General features: G+C 49.2%; 1 protein-coding gene across 6 annotated transcripts in view; it reads right to left on the bottom strand.

The window, feature by feature from the left end:
* BMAL1 (basic helix-loop-helix ARNT like 1) overlaps positions 1–19644 on the bottom strand; it is a 108195-nt gene that overhangs the window by 39892 nt on the left and 48659 nt on the right. The window lies entirely within an intron of this gene.

The raw sequence follows: 19644 nt of genomic DNA, 5'->3' as shown, positions 1-19644 counted from the left end.
TCACTTAAACCTGAAAATAACTCTATGGGGTAGATACTATTGTTTTCTTAGTTTTACTGAGGAGAAGTCGCAGTTGAAGGGTGAAGGAACTAGGCAAGGTCACACAGCTAGAGATGGGTGGGGCTCCAGAAGCTCCACCCACTGCTAATGACTTCACTCAGGTCTCCCAAATGAAGTTACTTACCTGCCTGAACTCAGACAACAAGGAGCAATGGAAAACAAGTCTTCAGAAAACATTAAGCCAAAACAAAATGCCAGCAGAGCCAATACCTTAAACATCTCAGCTTGCTTTCAGAAGTTTTAAGAAAATGTCCATGAACCTCCGGTAAGTCTGTGCACACACAAAGCTAAAGAGAAATCAACTCTGAAAAGGCACCGGCTCAGGTTACAGCATGGGTGCAGCCCTGCCCAGCTCCTACCAGCAGGACAGATGGTCTCCTGCAGTCCCTGCATCTGGGAGGAGGTGGCTCTAAAGGAAGACCCGAGTTGTAGCCATCTTCCTCCTTTCTTGCTCTGCCCTGAGATGGCAACATTTAGACTTTTTTTTTTTGTATTTTTCAGAAGCTGGAAACGGGGAGGCAGTCAGACAGACTCCTGCATGCGCCCGACCAGGATCCACCCGGCACGCCCACCAGGGGGCAATGCTCTGCCCCTCCGGGGCGTCACTCTGTCGCCTAGCGCCTGGGGCAGAGGCCAAGGAGCCATCCCCAGCGCCTGGGCCATCTTTGCTCCAATGGAGCCTCGCTGCGGGAGGGGAAGAGAGAGACAGAGAGGAAGGAGAGGGGGAGGAGTGGAGAAGCAGATGGGCGCTTCTCCTGTGTGCCCTGGCCGGGAATCAAACCCGGGACTTCCACAAGCCAGGCCGACGCTCTACCACTGAGCCAACCAGCCAGGGCCAACATTTAGACTTTAAATGGGGCTTTACTGACCTCTCTGAAGCAAGAGAGTGGTGTTTCACACTGGCTAAATCTCATCACCTTTGGACTATCTCTTGTTGTTTTGATCACTATAAAGGTCTTCAGATGAATATCCAGGAATAGAACTGATTTTGTCATCTCAATTTATTCCCCTTTGCAGAATAACTCGGAAACCTTCACCATCTCCGATAACCCCAGTCTCTGGGTATGTGCCAACAACCTGACCAGGCGCTCTGTACTTATGGATCATAAGCCACAGTTGACATAGCAGCGGCCAATGGATGCCAAGTCCCCAGGAAATGCTGCTGGAGGCAAGGCCTACCATATGTGATTCCATCTAAGTCAGAGGCCCTGTCCAGGTCCCACACCATCCTCCCAGCCACCAAGTGAACATTCCAGGATCCACCCAGGGCATCCTCCTCTCCCTCCAGCCCACACCCATGACCCCCACATAGCCCACTGATGGATGGGTCTGGCCACTTCCCTCCACCTCCTGGTCACTGCCTCCATCCAGGCTGCCTCTTCTCCAGTCTCTCCCCTCCTCACTGGGGTCGGAGATAGGTCAATCCCCTACTTAGAAACACTTCAATGGCTTCACTGCTCTGCTGCAAACCTTCCAGATAAAACCTCAAACTCCCCAGCAGGCAACACCCGGCCTCTGCCATGGCGTGCCTGCCGCTAGCCCAGCCCTCCGGTTGGGAAAACAGCTGTGTTAGGCTTGCTCGCTTGTACTTTGCCTGCCCAGTGCATGAGCACATGACAGCGCCACGTGTGTACAGTCTATGTAAGGCTACGGTGCTTGCCCTCATTGTGGATGGTGGACGGTGGATTGCCTGCCCGCCACTGTACGGGGCCATTTTGCTGCTCCTTTGCCTGAGAAGCGGTTTTCCCCTGGCAGTTTGCTTGTCCGCCCTTGTGAGACTCTATTCAACAGGAATGGCTCAACACTTTCCGGCTCTGCAGTTTCTCTACTGTCTGCCCAAATCCAATGCAAACCTCCTCATCTGTTCCGGAAAGCTCAAGGCCACTGAGCTAAAGCTCCCAAGGGCACATGGCCTCAGCTGTGCTCACACTGCCTTGCAGGTGTGGCTCCCTCTAGCCACTCCATCACCTGGTCACCTCCTGCTTTCCTTTCAAGTGCCATCAGGTGTCACCTCCCAGGAGAAACCTTTCGGCTCTCCCCACGCTGCTCCCGCCCTTCCCTTCCCATCCTGCGGCCTGTCTCTACCTCCCCCCCATCCCCGCCAACCACTGCGTTCTCATGGCAGTGTCTCCCAGGACCACCCCGCTCTCTCCTGCTTCTCTGAAACTTAGATAAAGGTTCTCAGCACCAAACACCATATGAAGTTTCTTATTTTGATCATTTTTACCAATATTCAAATTGACTTATAGAAATAATAAATGCTAACACGGATTTTGGCACTATACTTTGTAGAACAAAAATAAAAAAATCCTTTCTTATATGCTTGGACAAGGTGAAGAACCTGCACCAGCTGCGACACTTCCAATTATTTCTGGAAAAGTGCTTCCTCTCCAAGAAAGTATTCTTAGATGTAAGACAATAAGGGAAACAACAAAAGAAAAACCTCCTCTGTGCCACCTACTTCCGAAAGAATCTGACCCAAGGGAGCGGACTCCGTCTGACAGATTCCTGTGAAAGGGGACCCTGTTAAGGGGGACAGGGCCAGGCCTGGTGCTGCCATCCAAGTGGCACACAGCAAGAATGCTTTTGAGAGAGCCTGCCCTGTGGTCCTGGAGTCAGGGCTACACATGGGCCACTTCTGAGTTAGAGATTCCAAAGGTCGGGGAGGCTCGCTGGCTGGCCAAAAAAAGCAAGGCACAAAGGGACTTGTGCAGGGCCCCTGGGAAGAACTCGGGGGCACCCACTGTTCTAAGAAGCACAAGGATGAGATTCGCGGAGCCTCCACATGAAGAAGCGAGAAGGCTGGAAGAGGAGTCACAGCCCAGGCTTCCCCAGCAGAGACACCTGGGCAGCTGAAAAGGATGAGGGTATCAACCTCTACTGAGCAGAGCAGGGTGAGGCCGAACTGCTCCTTAGGAAACCCACACACACCATCCACAGGAAGATGCCCACACACCAGGCGTCTATATCTGCCTTCCTCCTCCCTGTCCCTGAACCCCTGAATGTTGCAGGAAGAGAGAGGGCAGCATGTAGATGTATTCAGGTGTGACGATTAGCTGCCCCTCCCTGTGGGGAGAGTCTGCAGGCCACCCCAATATCAGGCCTGGACCTGTGACTTGACTTGGCTGATGAATCTGACTGGACAGGACAGCCACAACTTTGGAACAGAATCTCTAACTCATGTTTCTTTGTGCAGAGACCAGCAATTTCCTGAATAGAGGCTCTTCCATTAGCCCAGGTTCTAGACGGGTAACAGCATGAGGAAGAAATAAGCTTTGCTACTATAAGCCATTGAGACACGGAGGTTGGTTATTACTAGGGTGACCAAGTCTTCTGTTTTCCTGAGACCTTCCTGTTTAGCACTGAAAGTCCTGCATCCCAGGAAACCCCTCTGTCCCAGGATGTTGGTCCCCTAGTTCTTACTGCCTGACACAGGCAGGAGGAAGGAAATACAGACCAGGATCCAGGAGCCACGGACCAAGCCTGACCTGGAAGGAGACCAAGGGAACAGTGGCATTCCTAAGGGAACACTAGGCTAGTTCCATCTTCATGCTAACCTCTCCATTAATTGTGATCTTTATCCCAATTTTCCAGGGGAGGAACTAAGGACTGAAGAGGCCAAGTTATTTTTAAATGGCACAGCTAGCAATGAGGACTGAACTGAGGTGTGTCTGGCTCACTTTTGGTTCTAACTATCACACTGCTGCTGGTCCTGCCTCCAAAACCACCTCCCACAAAGAAACACCCCCCACCCCCAGACAAGCACTTCTGGGGATGGAATGAAGGGAAATGCTATGAAGGAGCCATCCTGGTTCAGGAACGCTACAGAAACTGAGCGAACACGTTGTCTCTGGCTTCCTGAAGAATAGGGCGGAGAGGGAAAGAACAGGCCCTCGCACAAGCCAGGAGGTATATCAGCTAGTGCACTGGCACAGGCTGAGCCAGGAGGCATCTCACCAGGGAGGGGCTCCCTTGGGTCCTGAGCAACGCTGTGCAAAATGGCTTAGGCGAAACATGTTTGTGAAAGAACACAAGTCTTCCCCTTTGAAAGCCTGCCCCACCCTCTTGCCCCCCACCCCCAGGTGCAACAGCTGAATAGATTTAAGACTTGTGAAGCCCCAGGATGTCACTGGAGTAACAGCTTTCTATGATGTGGCTTAATAAAAGGTCCCAGCTTAAGAAAAATGGATGATAGTGAATCAACATCTTTGACTACCTGTGTAGTAGCTATATGCTTATTTATCTACTTCCCCACAACATCCCATACTCCCCAGGTGTACTGAGGGGATGAATGTGGACTTGCTTCGGTCTGTTCAGATGGCGGTGGCCTTTGAGCAGAGAGGCTGAAGGGACCCTGTCCCTCTGCAAGTCTCCCTTCACCTGCCATGGGGAGTTTGGTTGCCTTTGCAACAGATTTAGAGAACGTTCACCCAGTGAGACCAGGTGCCTTGAACCTAGGTGTCTGCACCAGGATTATTATTATTTTTTTGTATTTTGCATTTTTTAAAATTGACTTAAATTTATTGTGTTTACATACATTCAAGTGCCCCACTGAATATGCACTAGGATTATTCAACAAACATTTCTCAAGGCCCTAGTGGAAGCCAGGGCATTGGTAATGCAGAGAGGAATCAGCAGTCCTTATGTTCAAGATTCCCTCAGTCTAGCTGGAGAGACAGTGTTTAAGAAAAGACGTATGACATTATCACTCAACATGCTCACAGCAGCGCATGACTTCAGGTTTTGCTTTTGCCTTTGCGGTGGATTTGAGGAGCCACTTCAACAATCTTCCAGCAGGTGGCAGGCAAGTGTTTTGAAGAAGGTATGCCTTTCTTCCCTAGCTTGGGGCTCATGTAAGTTACAGGAGCAGAACAGAGGAGGAAATAAGTGAGTGTGTGGTGGTGGTGGTGGTGGTGGTGATGGGTGGGCAGTGAATGGAAGGAGAAAGGACCAGGAAGTTAGACTTGAATTAGGTGTTTCAGATATTTGCCTGGTGGACTGGATGGTGAGAAGTATGTTTTGAGCAGAGGCAAGTGGTATTTGCAGTGACTGTCAGGTACTTGTGTACTCAGTCCTACTGGTAACTCTAGATGCTTGGAAATCCTGCAAGCAAACATAAATCAAGAAGATTTCCTTTGGAACTGCAGGGCTTCGAGGGCTGACTGAGAGGGTCTCAAAGGAGCAGAATCTGTGTAATCAGGAGTACTGTGTGAATCAGACCAGACAAGGCTGGTCTTTGTGCAAAGACCCCTTAATACCTTGATTAAGAAAGTGCCCAGAATTCCAGTTGTGGAGGACTATTGAGGGCTGTTAGAGGGATGCATGGATGTAGTTAACGGTCAGAAAACACATCACACACCTAGCCCAGTAAAGGCACTCAGTGAATGTTTGTTGAACAAGTGATAAAAAGAATGCCTTCTTAGAGCTTTGTCAAGTCTATCCCTGAAGCATAGGAAGAACAACCCAAGGAAGAAGCTTTGGTTCCACTGGGCTTTCTGGGAGGACTCCCAGTCCTGGACAGGGATGTGCAAGACTGATGGGACCGGTAAGGGAAGTAACCTAGATCAGCTGACAGCTGAGCCACTGTCCAAACTGAGGTGATTCAGGATGGGGAGGTGCAGCAAACAGAAAGGTCAGAACTGGAGCAGCAGAGTTCAAGCAGATACAGATTATTTCTTTAATAAATTTGATTTTAAAAAAGTCTGCAGGCCTGACCGGACAGTGGCACAGTGGATAGAGCATTGAACTGGGATGTGGAAGACCCAGGTTCGAGACCCCGAGGTCGCCAGTTTGAGCGCGGCTCATCTGGTTTGAGCAAAGCTCACCAGCTTGGACCCAAAGTCGCTGGCTTGAGCAAGGGGTCACTCGGTCTGCTGAAAGCCCACGGTCAAGGCACATATGAAAAAGCAATCAACGAACAACTAAGGTGTCACAACGAAAAACTGATGATTGATGCTTCTCATCTCTCTTTGTTCCTGCCTGTCTGTCTCTATCTGTCCCTCTCTCTGACTCTCTGTCTCTGGGGGGGAAAAAAAAAGGTCTGCAGAATGATTTGGAATCCCAGGAAGGAATGACCTGCGTTTAAATATCCATGTACCACCTGGGAATTGATACTACTTAGTGTTTTTAATGCAGCAGGCCCTTTACGACACAGTGGTAAAGAGGGTTCTCTGGCCATGTTTCAGATCCTGACTCCACCATGCATTAGTGCACTGGGTGTAAATCTTAGTCCAGCATATGCATGACACTTAACTTTGTGTGTCACGGTCTCCTGACCTGTGTGATTCAGATGATAACGTTACCTACCTCAGAGCAGTGGCGGAGATAGATAAAGTGCTTAGAGTGGTGTCTGGCACAGAATGAGCCCTTTATAAGTGTTAACTATTATTATTTTCTCATTTAACTACCACAACATCCCTCTGACATGGCTAACATCATCTCTCCCATTTCGCAGATGAAGAAACAAAATTTCAGAGTAATTAAGTAACTTGACCTAGGCTGGTGATTTTATAGGAAGGGAGATTTAAACCAGGCCTGTCCTTTCTAAAGCCCATACATAGTCTTTCCACTAGATGGCATGGCCCCTGCACAAAATAAGAAGTGGGCACATTCCAGAGCAAGCAGGGATTTAGCATTTTTTGAAGCGAGCACTCCCCAAAGGTCTGTCATGGAACACTGGTTCCATGGGGTTTAAACGACGTTACACGGGGGGAAATGTCAGTGGCCAAAGTAGTACGGGGAATGCCGGGTCAAGCAGTTAGGTTTCTCTTCTGCAGCGTTTCGGAACCTTAAACATGGCCCTGGGGGTGAAGGTCCAGGAGCAGGGGAGTCTGCAGAGCCCCGTTCACACGCCTATTCTCTAACATCTAACAGTGTCCGGTGGGCACACTAAGGGGACCTGCTCTGCAGACCACTCAGGACTAAACCCACCCTGCGACCCTGCTTCCCCTCCCTCCCTGCCCATTTCCCTGCCAGAGGGACCTGGTATGGTGTTATCAGCCTCTGGGCTCCTCTGAAAGCAGCCTGAGGTCCCTATTCCGCTTTTTCCCACGAGTGGTCTCTGACCACTTCCTCTGCTTCTCAGTGCCCATGGCATTCAGCTCACTCTCTGGACTCCTAGACTTTGCTCTAAGGGTTTTCCCTCAAGCCTAGACCCGGGGTTATTACTTGGAGGATGACAATGGAGTCTGAAGCTGCCAAGGGGGACCCAAGCAGGGTCCAGCCTCATTCTCCTCTGCACACCAGTGCCCAGTACAGGGCCTGGCACAGCGGAGATGCTCAATGTCTTGTGTGTGTGTGTGTGTGTGTGTGTACGTGTGCACACACCTGTGTGCTCTGTCTCTACCACTTTCTGGCCGTCCTGCCAGAGGCAGCCTCCCAGGGGTAAAGCTTTCCTCACGACCCTCAGCCTCCTCATGGTCCTACATTCAAAGACGGCATGCCTCCCTCCCCATGCCATGCCAAGAAGGATCGGTCATGTTTATTAACCAAAGACATATGAACCTGACTCCTGATTTCTTCTTTTTTTCCCTTTCTTTTTTTTTAACACCACAGAATAAGAGAAGAGAGCCTGGTCCTAAAGACTCAGGGTAAGAACACTCCTTCCACCAAAAATCTGACTGAAGTTGAAGAAAGTCCTGGGCAACAACAGGTGCATCTTGATCTAAAGGAACCAGAAGGAGGCACTGCTGTTATTTGGCACTAAAAGGAGAGATGCCGGGGAAAGGAGAGCTGAGTGAAATGGGGTGACCCGAAGAACGCTCTGTGTCTGGCTGAGCTGCAGCTGGAGGCAGCTGGCACCAGCAGCAGGGGCACACCAGAGGGCTGAGCGCAGAGAGGAAAAGGGGCAGGCCTTCTCTGAGACCGTGGGGAGGGCTGAGGGGAAGCAGCAGAGAAAGGGACAGAGAAGGATCTTACACAGAGTGGCCTTCACCCTTCCCCATGGCAGAGGGTGAGGCCAACTGTGAGGCAGGGGAGGCCCTGAGGCCAGTCGGGGAAGGGGCGCAGGGGGTGGGGTGCACAGCAGCGCAGCAGCTGGGTGAGGCCACACAGCAGGACTTTAGGCAGAGCCTGTCAGCCAGGCCTGGGCCTCCTGGAACCTCGAGCGCAGAGGAAGAACGGGCTCTCCCCCTGGCAAGAGGCAGGCGGGGTGAGCACAAAAGGACCAGAGGGTGACGGGTGCACCCGAAGAGGGGCAGGACAGGATAGTGGTCAGTGCAGACCCTCTGGAGCCAGGCAGCCTGGGGTCAAGTCCCACTTAACTAGCTGAGTGTCCTGGGCCAGTTCTGTAACCTCTGGGAGCGTCAGTTTCCTCACCTGCAGGAGGGGGAGGTGTCCTCCTCACAGACTGAAGGAGCTCACTGTAGGAAGAGCTCTTAGGGTGCTCACCAGGGAACTGGGGTTATGGGAGGGGACGGCCTTGTGCTGGTGAATAAAGGAGGATGGGGGCTTGGAAAGGTAGGCACTGATGTCAAAGAAAGCACACTCAGACTGGGCACCCTGGGGGGAAGGAGCTCAGAAGGGAGAAGAAAGAAGCATGGGGGTGGGGGTGAGGGAGACTGACTGGACAGGGGGTGCGAAGGAACTTAGAGCCGAGGAGCCCCAGTACGGGAGCTCCAGGGACTAGGAGGGAGTGGATGAGGGTGACGGGGGAAGCCTGGAGAGTGGGGCCTAGGAGGGGCTGCAGAGTGGGGCCTGGGAGGGGCTGCAGAGTGGGACCTGGGAGGGGCCTGGGCGGGGCTGGAGAGCACCCCGAAGGTCAGCAGTTTGAAGCAGGAAGCGCTGAAGACCCATGAAAGTCCAATCCCTTCATTTTAAGGTCAATGAAATTAAAGTACAGAGAAAACAAGCTGGACTCGGATAATGCAACTGTTAAGCCAATGGGCGAACCACGGAGTTGCCCGAGGTGATGAGATAGCGAAGGCAAAGAACCATGATTTCCCTGCAGAGATGGAGGCCACAGCTACTGCCCAGAACCAGGCTGCCCCCGGGGCTCTGGGGAGAAACAGTGACACCAGGCTCAGAGGTACTAGGGAGGGGGGAGGCAGGCATCCCCCTTAGTCCCACCCACCACAGGTTTTGACTGACGGGTAAGGAGGCCTCAGATGGCTACCATGGGCCCAACACCCTGAGCAATTCATCCAACATAATATACTTGAGCATCCATGTGATTTCTACAGTGAAAGAATTGGAAATTTGGGTAAATTTCCACCACATATTGCAGGCAGGAGTCAAATTTCAGTTCAGGACAATTTTGTGACATGAAGACACTGTTAGTGTGCTGGCCTCCAATCACTCATTAATCTTTCAAGAAATATTCTGAGGACATCCAAGTGGCAGGCACTGTTTTCCGAGGCAGTGCTGGGCAGGCGGGGAAGCGGAGACCCTCTCCTCACAGGCTGGTGAGGAGGGCGAGCGCAGAGGGTAAGTGAGTGAACGACGCTGGGAGGGGTGAGCACAGGGGAGGAGAGCCAGATGGGGCAGGAAGCGCTCTGGAGATGAATGGAGTCTAGACGTGAGGAGGTGAGAGGTCGGGGAAGGGGCATTCCAGGCAGAGAAGAGCCCTCAAAGAGCTGTGGTGGGGCCAAGCAGTGCTGGAGCAGCAGGGACCAATCCCGCTTGGGTTTTAAGCCTGGCCAGAATGTTGAGAAGAGACTGCGGGAGGGGGGCTTTCTAAGGGGGGACTGTGTATGAGGGGAGGAGAGACCGGGTGTACGTCTCGTGGGGACCTATAGTTTACGCCTGTGTGGTGGTACTGGGGGGGTGATAAAGGTAGAACAGGGAGACCAGCAAGGAGATGACTAGAAGAGTCTGGGAACAGATGATATGCCTCAGCCCTGGTCTTAGGAGTGCAGGGGGTGAGAAGTAGTTGAATTCTAGATATATTTTCAGACCAGTGGTGCTGACTGAAGGGATATGAGGTATAAAAGGATGAGTGGCCATGGTGGGGTGATGAGAAGTTGTTGATTCTTCATATACTCTGAAGGACAGCCAACGGAATTTCCTGACTGCTTGTTTCTGCCATGAGGGGCGACAGCCAGTCTGTGAACTGCACAAAGGTCCCGGCAAGGGGATGGATGACGGGGAGAAAACAGCCCAAGTGTGACAGCTGAAGGAGTCCACCCAGGGGGCAGGAGCCGTTGGTCCGGGACACACTGAGTGAGAGGTGCCTGTGAGACCTCCAAACTGCATCCCAGTCCGCCGGCCACCCGCCTTTTCTGGAGCAGTGACTACCACTGCCCCATTTACCGAGCGTCAAATGTGCCAAGGGCCATGCTGACCCTTCCACAGCTCATTCGGTCCTCACAATAACCTTTTGGAAAAGGCATTATTATCAACATCATGTAGAAGATGTCACAGACTAAGAGAGGTACAGCAACTTGTCCAAGATCACACAGCAGGGAGGTGAGGAACAGGGACTGAATCCAGGCGTGCCCAAGTCCACAGCAGGTGCTCCACACAGGCTCTGTTGCTGCAGTGAGTCAGCAAAGAAAAGCAAAAGCTCTGTCTCAGGGAAGAGAAAGAGGGCAGGACAGGCTTGTGCCCATCCGCTTCCTGCCTCCACGGCAAAGATGCCAAAACCAGTAACATGGCTATGAATCAACCAGAAGTGCTGGGGGAACGGCAGGTGTGGTTAACTGGTAACTCAGTTAACCAGAGGATCCTTTCTGTCTCAGCTCTGGATTACAGGAAACCTTTCTGAAGTGCACTTGCCCATTTGCTCACGCAGGCAAGTACGGTTTGAGGAAGGCGATTTAATCTTGTGACAAGTCTCAAGACCTCCCAGCTGAGCCCCAGACCTAAGATGTTCACCTGAGTGTGCCCTGACCCCAGGAATAACCCTGCAAGTTCCTCCTTACTGGAAACGAAATTAGTTTGTTTTCTTTCATCTGTCTCTTTCCTACATGAGGAATAAAAAAAAAAACTTTCAGTGATTTCGGTTTCGTTTTCCTGAGCTTTGGTTACAGCAAGTGTTACATGTCTGAGGATCTGAGAAACCATGGGTGTCAGAGCTCGAGATACTTATTCTGAGAAAACATCCAGCGCAGAGATCGAAATACAAACCACACGGAAACAGTAGCAGCAGAAACTCGCACTGGGATTTTATTTTGTGCTGGTCAGTGCTGTTCTGTTTTGTCTTCAAGGAAGGAGGAGCTAATTCTCAGAGACCAAGTAACCGGCCTACAGCTCCTGAGCGATGAGTGGGAGAGCCAGGATGCAAACCCAGGCCTGACTGCAGAGCAGGCGAAGGGGTATTATTCCTTCTGAATGAAATGAATTAAAACAAACAAACAAAAAAAAACCGCCTCCTATAAATCAATAAAAAGACAAATACCTCAGTGGAAAAAGAAGTAAAGAATATGAACAAGGAATTAATGAAATTCACACAATTCATTTGTGCAGGCAGAGGCCACAAAACAAACTAGGTAAACAGCAGGGAGGCCAGATGGTTTTCCTTTCAATAAAAATCTACACGTGGACGTTAAAAAATAGATGTACAGGTTGGAGGGGTAAGGAAACAGAGATGATAACAAACGCTGTTTCAGACTCTTCAAGACATGTGTTCTCTAAAATGGACAGGGGAAATGTCAAAACACCTTATTTTTCTGACAACGGGCACAGTTTAAAATTCTGATTTCCATTACCCATCTAAGAGAAATAAAACCATTTCTTTTCATTTCAAATCTATACTAAGGTTTCTACAGCTAATTTATAAGGCAATACACACACAGAGACACACACAGACACATACACTCCCTTTCTTGTACTTTCAAAGATCCAATACACATATTTTTAACATTCCTTTCACGGTCTTGAAATAAAATTTATAAATAAATATAACCTACCAAAACTTATCATTTCAAAACCAAACATAATGCCCTAACTGTAATGTAATATAAAGAAGAAACAAAACACAGAGTAAGATAACATGTGTTTTGCTTGTTGATAACATTGCTCATCAACAAGCAAATGTTATTCACAGCAAACATAGAGGACAATGAAAGATGCTTACACCTATTTATAACGAAAAAACAAACCTCATATAAATGGTGGTTGTGTTCCTGGAAAATTCCACATACGGTATGTCCTCAACTAACATCATTTTGTTCAATGTCATTTTGTTATAATGTTGATGAGAAAAACAAGATTGACTTCTGGCTAGGTGTGCTGTCGACATGGAGCCGGCATGGTCTCCAATGTCTGCAAGTGTTTTCTGGGACTCGGGTTTCCTCCACATCCCAAAGATGTGCATGTGAGGTGAACTGGCGTGTCTACATTGTCCAGTCTGAGTGAGTGCGGGTGTGTGTGGGTGACCCTGCAATGGAAGGGTGTCCTGTCCTGGTGGATGCCTGCCTTGTGCCCTGAGCTACCAGGAGAGGCTCCAGCCACCTGTGACCTTTAACCGGCATAAGCAGGTTGGTAAAGAATTCTCCTATTTTTAGTAATCATTCTTAAATGTACATAGAGCTCACATTTATTTCAATGTGTAATATTAGAACTGTTTTGGGTCTTTAGAAGTTTGGTGATGTTTTTGTGACCAGAAATATGCTGTAGAAACTTAACTCTTGTTTCTATCAATTACCTATGGCAAAATTGGTACTGTCATACATTGTTTTGCTTAGAGTTGCAGTTTCTAAGAACCTATCCATGATGTTAAGTGAGAACTTACTGTATATTAAAAACATGCAAAAATTATTTGTGTTCATCTGTAAAAACGGAGTCAGATTCCAGGCTCAGAAAATACAAACAGCATTTCATCTACCTGAGTGCCCTGTGAACTTTAAGAAGTTGTGTAGGATGTCGGACATTCCCTTGTTCTCCATGTGTTACAGCTAGGCTAGCATCCCTGCTGCCTACTGTGACAGGTCTGTCCCCAGCACTGTGATACCAACCACTCCCCACATTCCAAAAATGTCCCACAGGGGGCGCTATGTACCCATTTAGAACCCCTGGGGTGGTTCAACTTTATTTTCTCCAAAGAAGGGGCAGAGGTTAAGCTATTTACCCACAGCCATATAGAAAATCAACAGCAGTCAGGACTAGGAAAGGAGAGGAGTAGGTAGAGAAAAAAGGAAATTATGCTAATATTGATATTTATGAATTGCCAGACAGTGTGCTAGGAGCCTCTGGTTATGCCCATTCAGGATCTCACCTAATCCTATCAACCTTAGGTGTCCCGTTTATCAGCATACCCAATTTTCAGATAGAGGCACTACATTTCAGGGAAATTAGGTTACTGCTCAGGGCCTCACATTTGTTAATCATAGAACTGGATTTCATTCTGTTCTTTTTCTATTGCTTTAAGCAGCTCTCTCCAAGTCTCTAGGCCCACACGTCAGGGATCAGGCCCCTCACTTCATAGCTTAAATCTCTAGGAAATAGCAACTGAGATGCATGCTATCTGAAAAGCAACTGACAAAAAGAAAAATGGTTCAACCCAGCTTCGCAGCCCTTTTGGCTCAGCCGACATGTGGCCAGTGCCCTGACAAAAAAGCCCAGGGGCCCCCCCGCACAAGAAGCAGACCTCTGATGAGGTCATGGATCATCTTTCCCTAGACTCCTGGGGGAGCCTGGCCTGAGCCGCCAGGGGTCAGGGCAGGATGACCCATGTGACTGCAGGGACTGCTCCTGCCCTGGAAGGCCCAGGCCTCCGCAGTCCCGCCCCACATTCTCCACAGAAAGGCTGCAGCGGGAGGCCTGGGGCCCAGGCCACAAAAGCAGGAAGGGCTGGACAGTGGATGAGGGCTTGGTCACCAAACCCTGAGGCATCAGGTATAGGGAACATTCCACAACTGTCACTGCAGCTTCATGGCACATTGCTTCTGCTCATTTAACCCTCAAAATATCCCTTTGAAAAGGCAGTGTTATTTCTACCTTACAGAAGGGGAAACTGAGGCCGCAAGTGCCTGGTAGCTAGTGACATAGCTGGCAAGGGGCAGGGCCCACAGTCAAGCCCAGGTTGGACCGGCCCCCACCACCTCCCTCTCCTGTACCTTTAAAAACACTTCCTGATTTTTGTACATCCGGAAAATAAATATTGATACTCATATTTGTCACCCTGATCTAAACCCACCCCGCAGGGCCTGGCAGAGCTAGGATGAACCCAATCTGTTGGTGACAGTGCAAAGGCCTCTGCCCCACAGTCCATTCTGACAAAACAAACTCTGAGGAGTTTCATAGGAAAATGTTTCAACTCAGGCTTCCGTCAAATGATTTCTTGCAAAATAAGTCAGAGTTGGGCCATCCCCAGTTCAATGCACCATGGGCTTACTTTCAGTGCTAAGGCCATGAGATAGAGCCTCACGGTCAAGAGCACAGGCACTGGAGTTGGACTGCCTGGATCCAAATCTATGCTCTGCCTCTGACTTGCGCAGCCTTGGACAAGATCTAATCTGTAGGACTCAGTTTCCTCATAGGTAAATGAGGATACTGACGTTATCCATCTCATAGGGTGGTTGTGAGTGGTAAATAAGATAATTCATATATGAGCTTTAGAACATTGCCTGGCACATGGTAAGCACTCAACTGATGTCTTCTATCATTGACAGTGATATTGACTGCATGTCACATAAAGAATGGTTGAAGGCACGTAGAACAATAAGCCTTGTGGAGGGAGAGATGGGGGTAGGGAAAGGAAAGGGAAGGGGGTGCAAACTTCTAAACATCGAAAGTAGAATCAGCCACACCTACTGATCTTTGTTCTGTGTTGCTGCAAAGGGCAGAACTAGGTCAATGAGGAAACAGTGCCAAGAGGCAGATATGAATTAGAATAAAGAGGGATTTTCTAACAGGCAAACCTGTCCATGAAAGGGAGCAAGATGCCTGGTGCATGGGTGCCTGAGGGGGCGAGGGGCCTGCTTGTCACGAACAGTACAGACAGGTTTTTCCTGCACAGGAGAGTGGCGAGAGGAAGTGACCCCAGATGCCCCTTCCCACTGGACCATTCTGTCACTGGGATAATGAGCAAATAGGGGCTGATAGCCAGGGTGTGCCTGATTAGCCTGAAGGAAGGAGGGTGGACTTTGGACATACACAACCTTCAGGACTTTCCTTGCATGCGCTCAGAACGCTCTCATTTGTTTGGTGGCGGTGGCAGAGATGATGGTGGCTGTGACCAGGAGTGGGTCAATGAACCAAAAGGATTTGCTTAAACATCTGCCGGGTGGCTGGCAAAGTAATTCAGAGAAGTGTGAAATGGCAGGGCCATGGCAACACACTATCAACATTTTCTCACTTTGGAGAATTTAAAGACAGCATCCATTACTCACTGGACACACAATGTGAAGTGATCAGGTCGGCCAGCTCCGTAGGGGCTGGGACCTTGCAAGACCTGAAGACCAGGAGTCATGTCAGCTCACAGGCAACTTCCCAGCCTCCTCTCAGGAAGAGGCTTCAGTGTTCTTACCTCAGACCCTTAACCCACTGGCCCAGCTGCATAGGGTGGGAGACTTGGGCACCCGGGGAAATGGCCGCGAGCAGGAGAGAGAAGGGGAAAACCCGCTCCCTGAACGGCGATTCAGTGGTGGGACAGCCAGGAGGGATCTCCCATCATGAAACATTATTTCCTTTATAAACTAAAAATGAAATATATTTTTAAAACCAGAAACTATTTTATTAACAAAAATATTACTAGACTGTATTAAAACTATAATACAAATCCAAGAAGAAAAATAAAATTCTCAAACTAAAAGCTTATTAGCCATTTTCTAAGTATTGAAAACTGCTAATTTATATATTTTCAACTCTGAGAAGTCAAAAGCAGGTAAGTGGCTAAAGGCATCAAAAAATGAAGAAAAACAATGTATGAAGATGACACTGAGGACATTCTATGTAATGATTTCATTCTTTGCCACCTGGAAACACCTGGCACCATATATAACCACTGTCTGGGTGGCTAGAAACTCACTGGGCAGGAAGACAGACCATGTCGTCTTGGAGAAGGTGCCCAGCTTCAGAAGTCGGGCTTCTGCGCTGCCGTGTCCGTCTAGCAGACCTGGTCCCTCCCTCCCCCCACGAGCCCCCTCTGCCCTAGCAGGTTCATGTCACTGTCCTTTGCCCTCCAGTTGGCTGTCGGCCTGTAGCTAACTCCCACTGCCTTCCTGCCCGGTAATCTCTCCTCTCCCACTTGCTCTTCTCTGTGCTGACTTTGAGCCTTAATTTAAGCCCAGGTGACCCCCTCCTGGCCTCCTCACACTCTCCAAACCACTGGCCGCCAGCACTGCCACGAGATGACTTTACCAGAAGCTCTCACAGTCCATCCTCCCCCATAAAGGGTTCGCCCGCTCCCTCTCCCCCTCCCAGCCTCAGAAAAGAGAGCTACCTACCACCCAGGGCATCAGCCCAGACAAGAGAGAGGTTCCAGCTCCATGCAAGCTCTAGTCCATTGATACTGGCTGCCCAGAGTGCGGCACGAGGAAGGATTCTGCGGGCCAGATAGTTATTACTCCTCTACCTGGGGTCAGAGGACGGGGAGCAGCAGCGCCTGTGCCATCCACATGCTCCCAGCACAGGGCAGGGCATTCCATGGACCTCAGCTGGCACTGGTCTGTGCCCAGTCCCACACTCCCTCGGTATTCCTGGGACATGTCCTCAGTGACCCACTGTCAGAGCTTCTCCCAAACGGCCATATCTACCTTCACTGGCACCCATCCCTGCACCATACAGCGCCCCTCACCACCCAGCAAATGTGCCACACCTTTCTCCGTTAGAGCTTTACAGCAAGTATAAAGCTTTTCCCAAGTGGATCAGAGAGCAACTGACTTTATCTTTGCCTTGGCATCCAGATACACAGATCCTCACCATCACTGCATCCTCACCGACTCCCCACTCAACTACTGCTTTGTTGTACACATATAACTTGGTCTACTTATGCATGTGGTCATTACTTGACTGTCATGATGCCTGTCTATCTGAGATTGTACACCCTGAAAGACAGAAATCAGACCTGTTTCACTGACTGGCTGAGCTTGGCACAGCAGGGCACCATCAGAGAAAAGCACGAAGCTGCGGCCCCAAGCCGGCTCTGACATGACTTACTAGGGGTCCAGGGCAAGGCACTGTCCTCAGCTTCCCCACCTACAGTAAGATGAACTTGAACTAGAGGATCTCTGAAGTCTCATCCAGTTCTAATGCACCATGAGAACATGGGCCAAAAGCTCTGGATTCATGTCTTTTCATGACTGCATAGGTAATAATCGCTCCAGGCTGGGCTCAGTGAGAGATCACAATACAGCCCCTGTGAGTGGCACCGAGCCACTCTGCAATCAGTGAACAGCCCTAGAGCGGCTATTGAGTGCTGCGGAACGTGGGCTTGTGGAGCTAAGTATAATGGACAATGAAGAATGATTTTATCTCCCTTTGGGAACATAAGTACACTATTCTATATTTATATCTTCCATCTCCTAATTTAGACAGTGTATAACTTTTTTTCTGATCAGCACTCACTTGCCAATAATTTTGCTCTACATCTAAATGAAGAATAGGAGTCATATAAGTTCACAGATTGAATGGCTGGTTGATTTACAAAGCCCCTGAAATGTGTGGCTGCAGGCAGACGCTGGCAACCCCATAATTAGATATGGCATGCTTTGCGATGATGTATTTTTTACTGTTTTTTAATAACTCACTTCTCCTTCTGGGATGAGGGGAAAAATGGAATTTGTTAAAAATAAATTGAGATTTAGTGGCTTTTCAGCCTTCTGCTGCTTGTTGCTCACAATATTCTATAAATAAAAGAAACCCTGCCCTATAATGCACTGTAAACACCCACAGACACTCAGAGCCAAATTCTTCCAATTATGACCCTGTGCCAGTTGCCAAGCTACTGCAAGGACCTACTTGAAAGGCAGCCATCTAGGCCATTTCCTGATTAAGCTGCCCCGTTGCAAGGAATCAAGGCCTGCTGCTTTGGCATTGGATCTTGTCTCAAATAATTGTTCCATGTTCTTGAAATTAAGCCCTTTCTTCATGATCAAATTACAATTCAGAGGTAAGTGAAACCCTAGCCACCCATCCATCCACCTATCTGCTTGGGTCATGTGTGTTTTAAGATCCTGGCTGTCACACGTTGGACTTAATCAGATGACAGAAGTGCACGCACAACAGCGTCTTTAATTGCACTGAGCAAATCAAGGTCAAACAAAAGTAGGTCAGCTATGGACATGACAAGAGTGTCAGAGGCAGCCTGCCCTTCTGCTCAACGGCTTCCCTCACTGAGTAGTTTGGGTCACTGTTGCCCAATGCAGCGGGCTGAAGTGGTTGTTTAAAAATCGGTACTATTCCCCACAAGGGGCTGCAGTTGGTGTTGGTGTCTGGCTGACTGCTCGTGGCTCAGATGCCAACGCACAAGTTGGGACCACCCCAGCTGCCTTGCTTTCAATGAGCCCTTAAAAGACTGCATGCAGAGAAGCAGGAGATTGCAGTGTGCTACAGACTCGCCGAAAGAGATTATTTCCGGCTCCTTAGACATAGAACGCTCCAAGCAGCCCTGGAACAAAATGGGTTCTGGCTAAACTAATCACCCCCACCCCCACATGGAGGCTCCTCATTCAGTGTCAGCTCAGCTGGGTGAGTGCCCCAGGACTGCTAACCCACGGCTTGCCAAGAGGCCTTCTTCAAAAGGCCCTACGACACAGTTCCCAGCCCCAGGAGCTCAAAGTCTGAATGGGGAGCCAATTTGTAAACAAGTTCCACCCAAAAGAGAATTGATATGTGCTATGCAATGAAAATTTCCAAACTCAGAATTGGCATCTATACTTAGAGGGGCAGAATTGTTAAAAGTAAGAGTGTCCTGGAAAACTTGGGGTGGGACACAAAGCTTGAGCTTCCTCAGAGGGGTCTCCTCTGGCCACCCAACCTAAAGTGGCTGTTCCTATGAGTCACACACCACCAGGGGGTTCTGATTTATTTCTGAAATGACCTTGTTTCTTTGTGTCTCCTCTGATTAGAATGTGAGCATCACAAGAAGAGCAGAGACCCCCCTCCTAGCTCGTTCTCCACTGTTTCCAGAGCAACTAGACCAGTGACTGATCATAGCAGGTGTTCAATAAGTACCTGCTGAGTACACACATCCCCTTCACACCTCTGGAAGAGCATTCTACATCCCAATTCCCCTCAATCCTCACAGCAATGTTATGAGATTAAATCAATCTCTCTCTCTGTACAATGAGAGAATCAAACAGAGAGAGTGCGTGTTTCCCAGGCCCTCACACCCAACGAGCTGATGGAGCTGGAATTCCAAGCCAGGAGTGAAGAGCTCTAATCCTGGTTTTGAAGTGAGCATCTGTTGCTTTTATGATTCAGGAAAAGCAAAGAAGAAAAACTTTAGAGGAAAAACTACACATCAGAAAGAGCTTTACATTGAATATCTCATATGTGTGTGTGTGTGTATATATATATATATGATATATATCTATATATATAAATTACTGGTTTGAGAGAGAAAGGAAGAGAGAAAGAAAAAGACAGGAACATCAATCTGTTCCTGTAAATGCACTGACTGGGGATTGAACCAGCAACCTCTGCGCTTTGGGATGAGGCTCTAACCAACTGAGCTATCCAGCTGGGGTTGATGGATTCAGTTCT

This window comes from Saccopteryx bilineata, chromosome 1 (genome assembly GCF_036850765.1).
Source record: "Saccopteryx bilineata isolate mSacBil1 chromosome 1, mSacBil1_pri_phased_curated, whole genome shotgun sequence".
Taxonomy (NCBI): Eukaryota; Metazoa; Chordata; class Mammalia; order Chiroptera; family Emballonuridae; genus Saccopteryx; species Saccopteryx bilineata.
The sequence above is the reverse complement of the archived record's forward strand: the minus strand, read 5'-3'. Positions and strand labels throughout refer to the sequence as shown.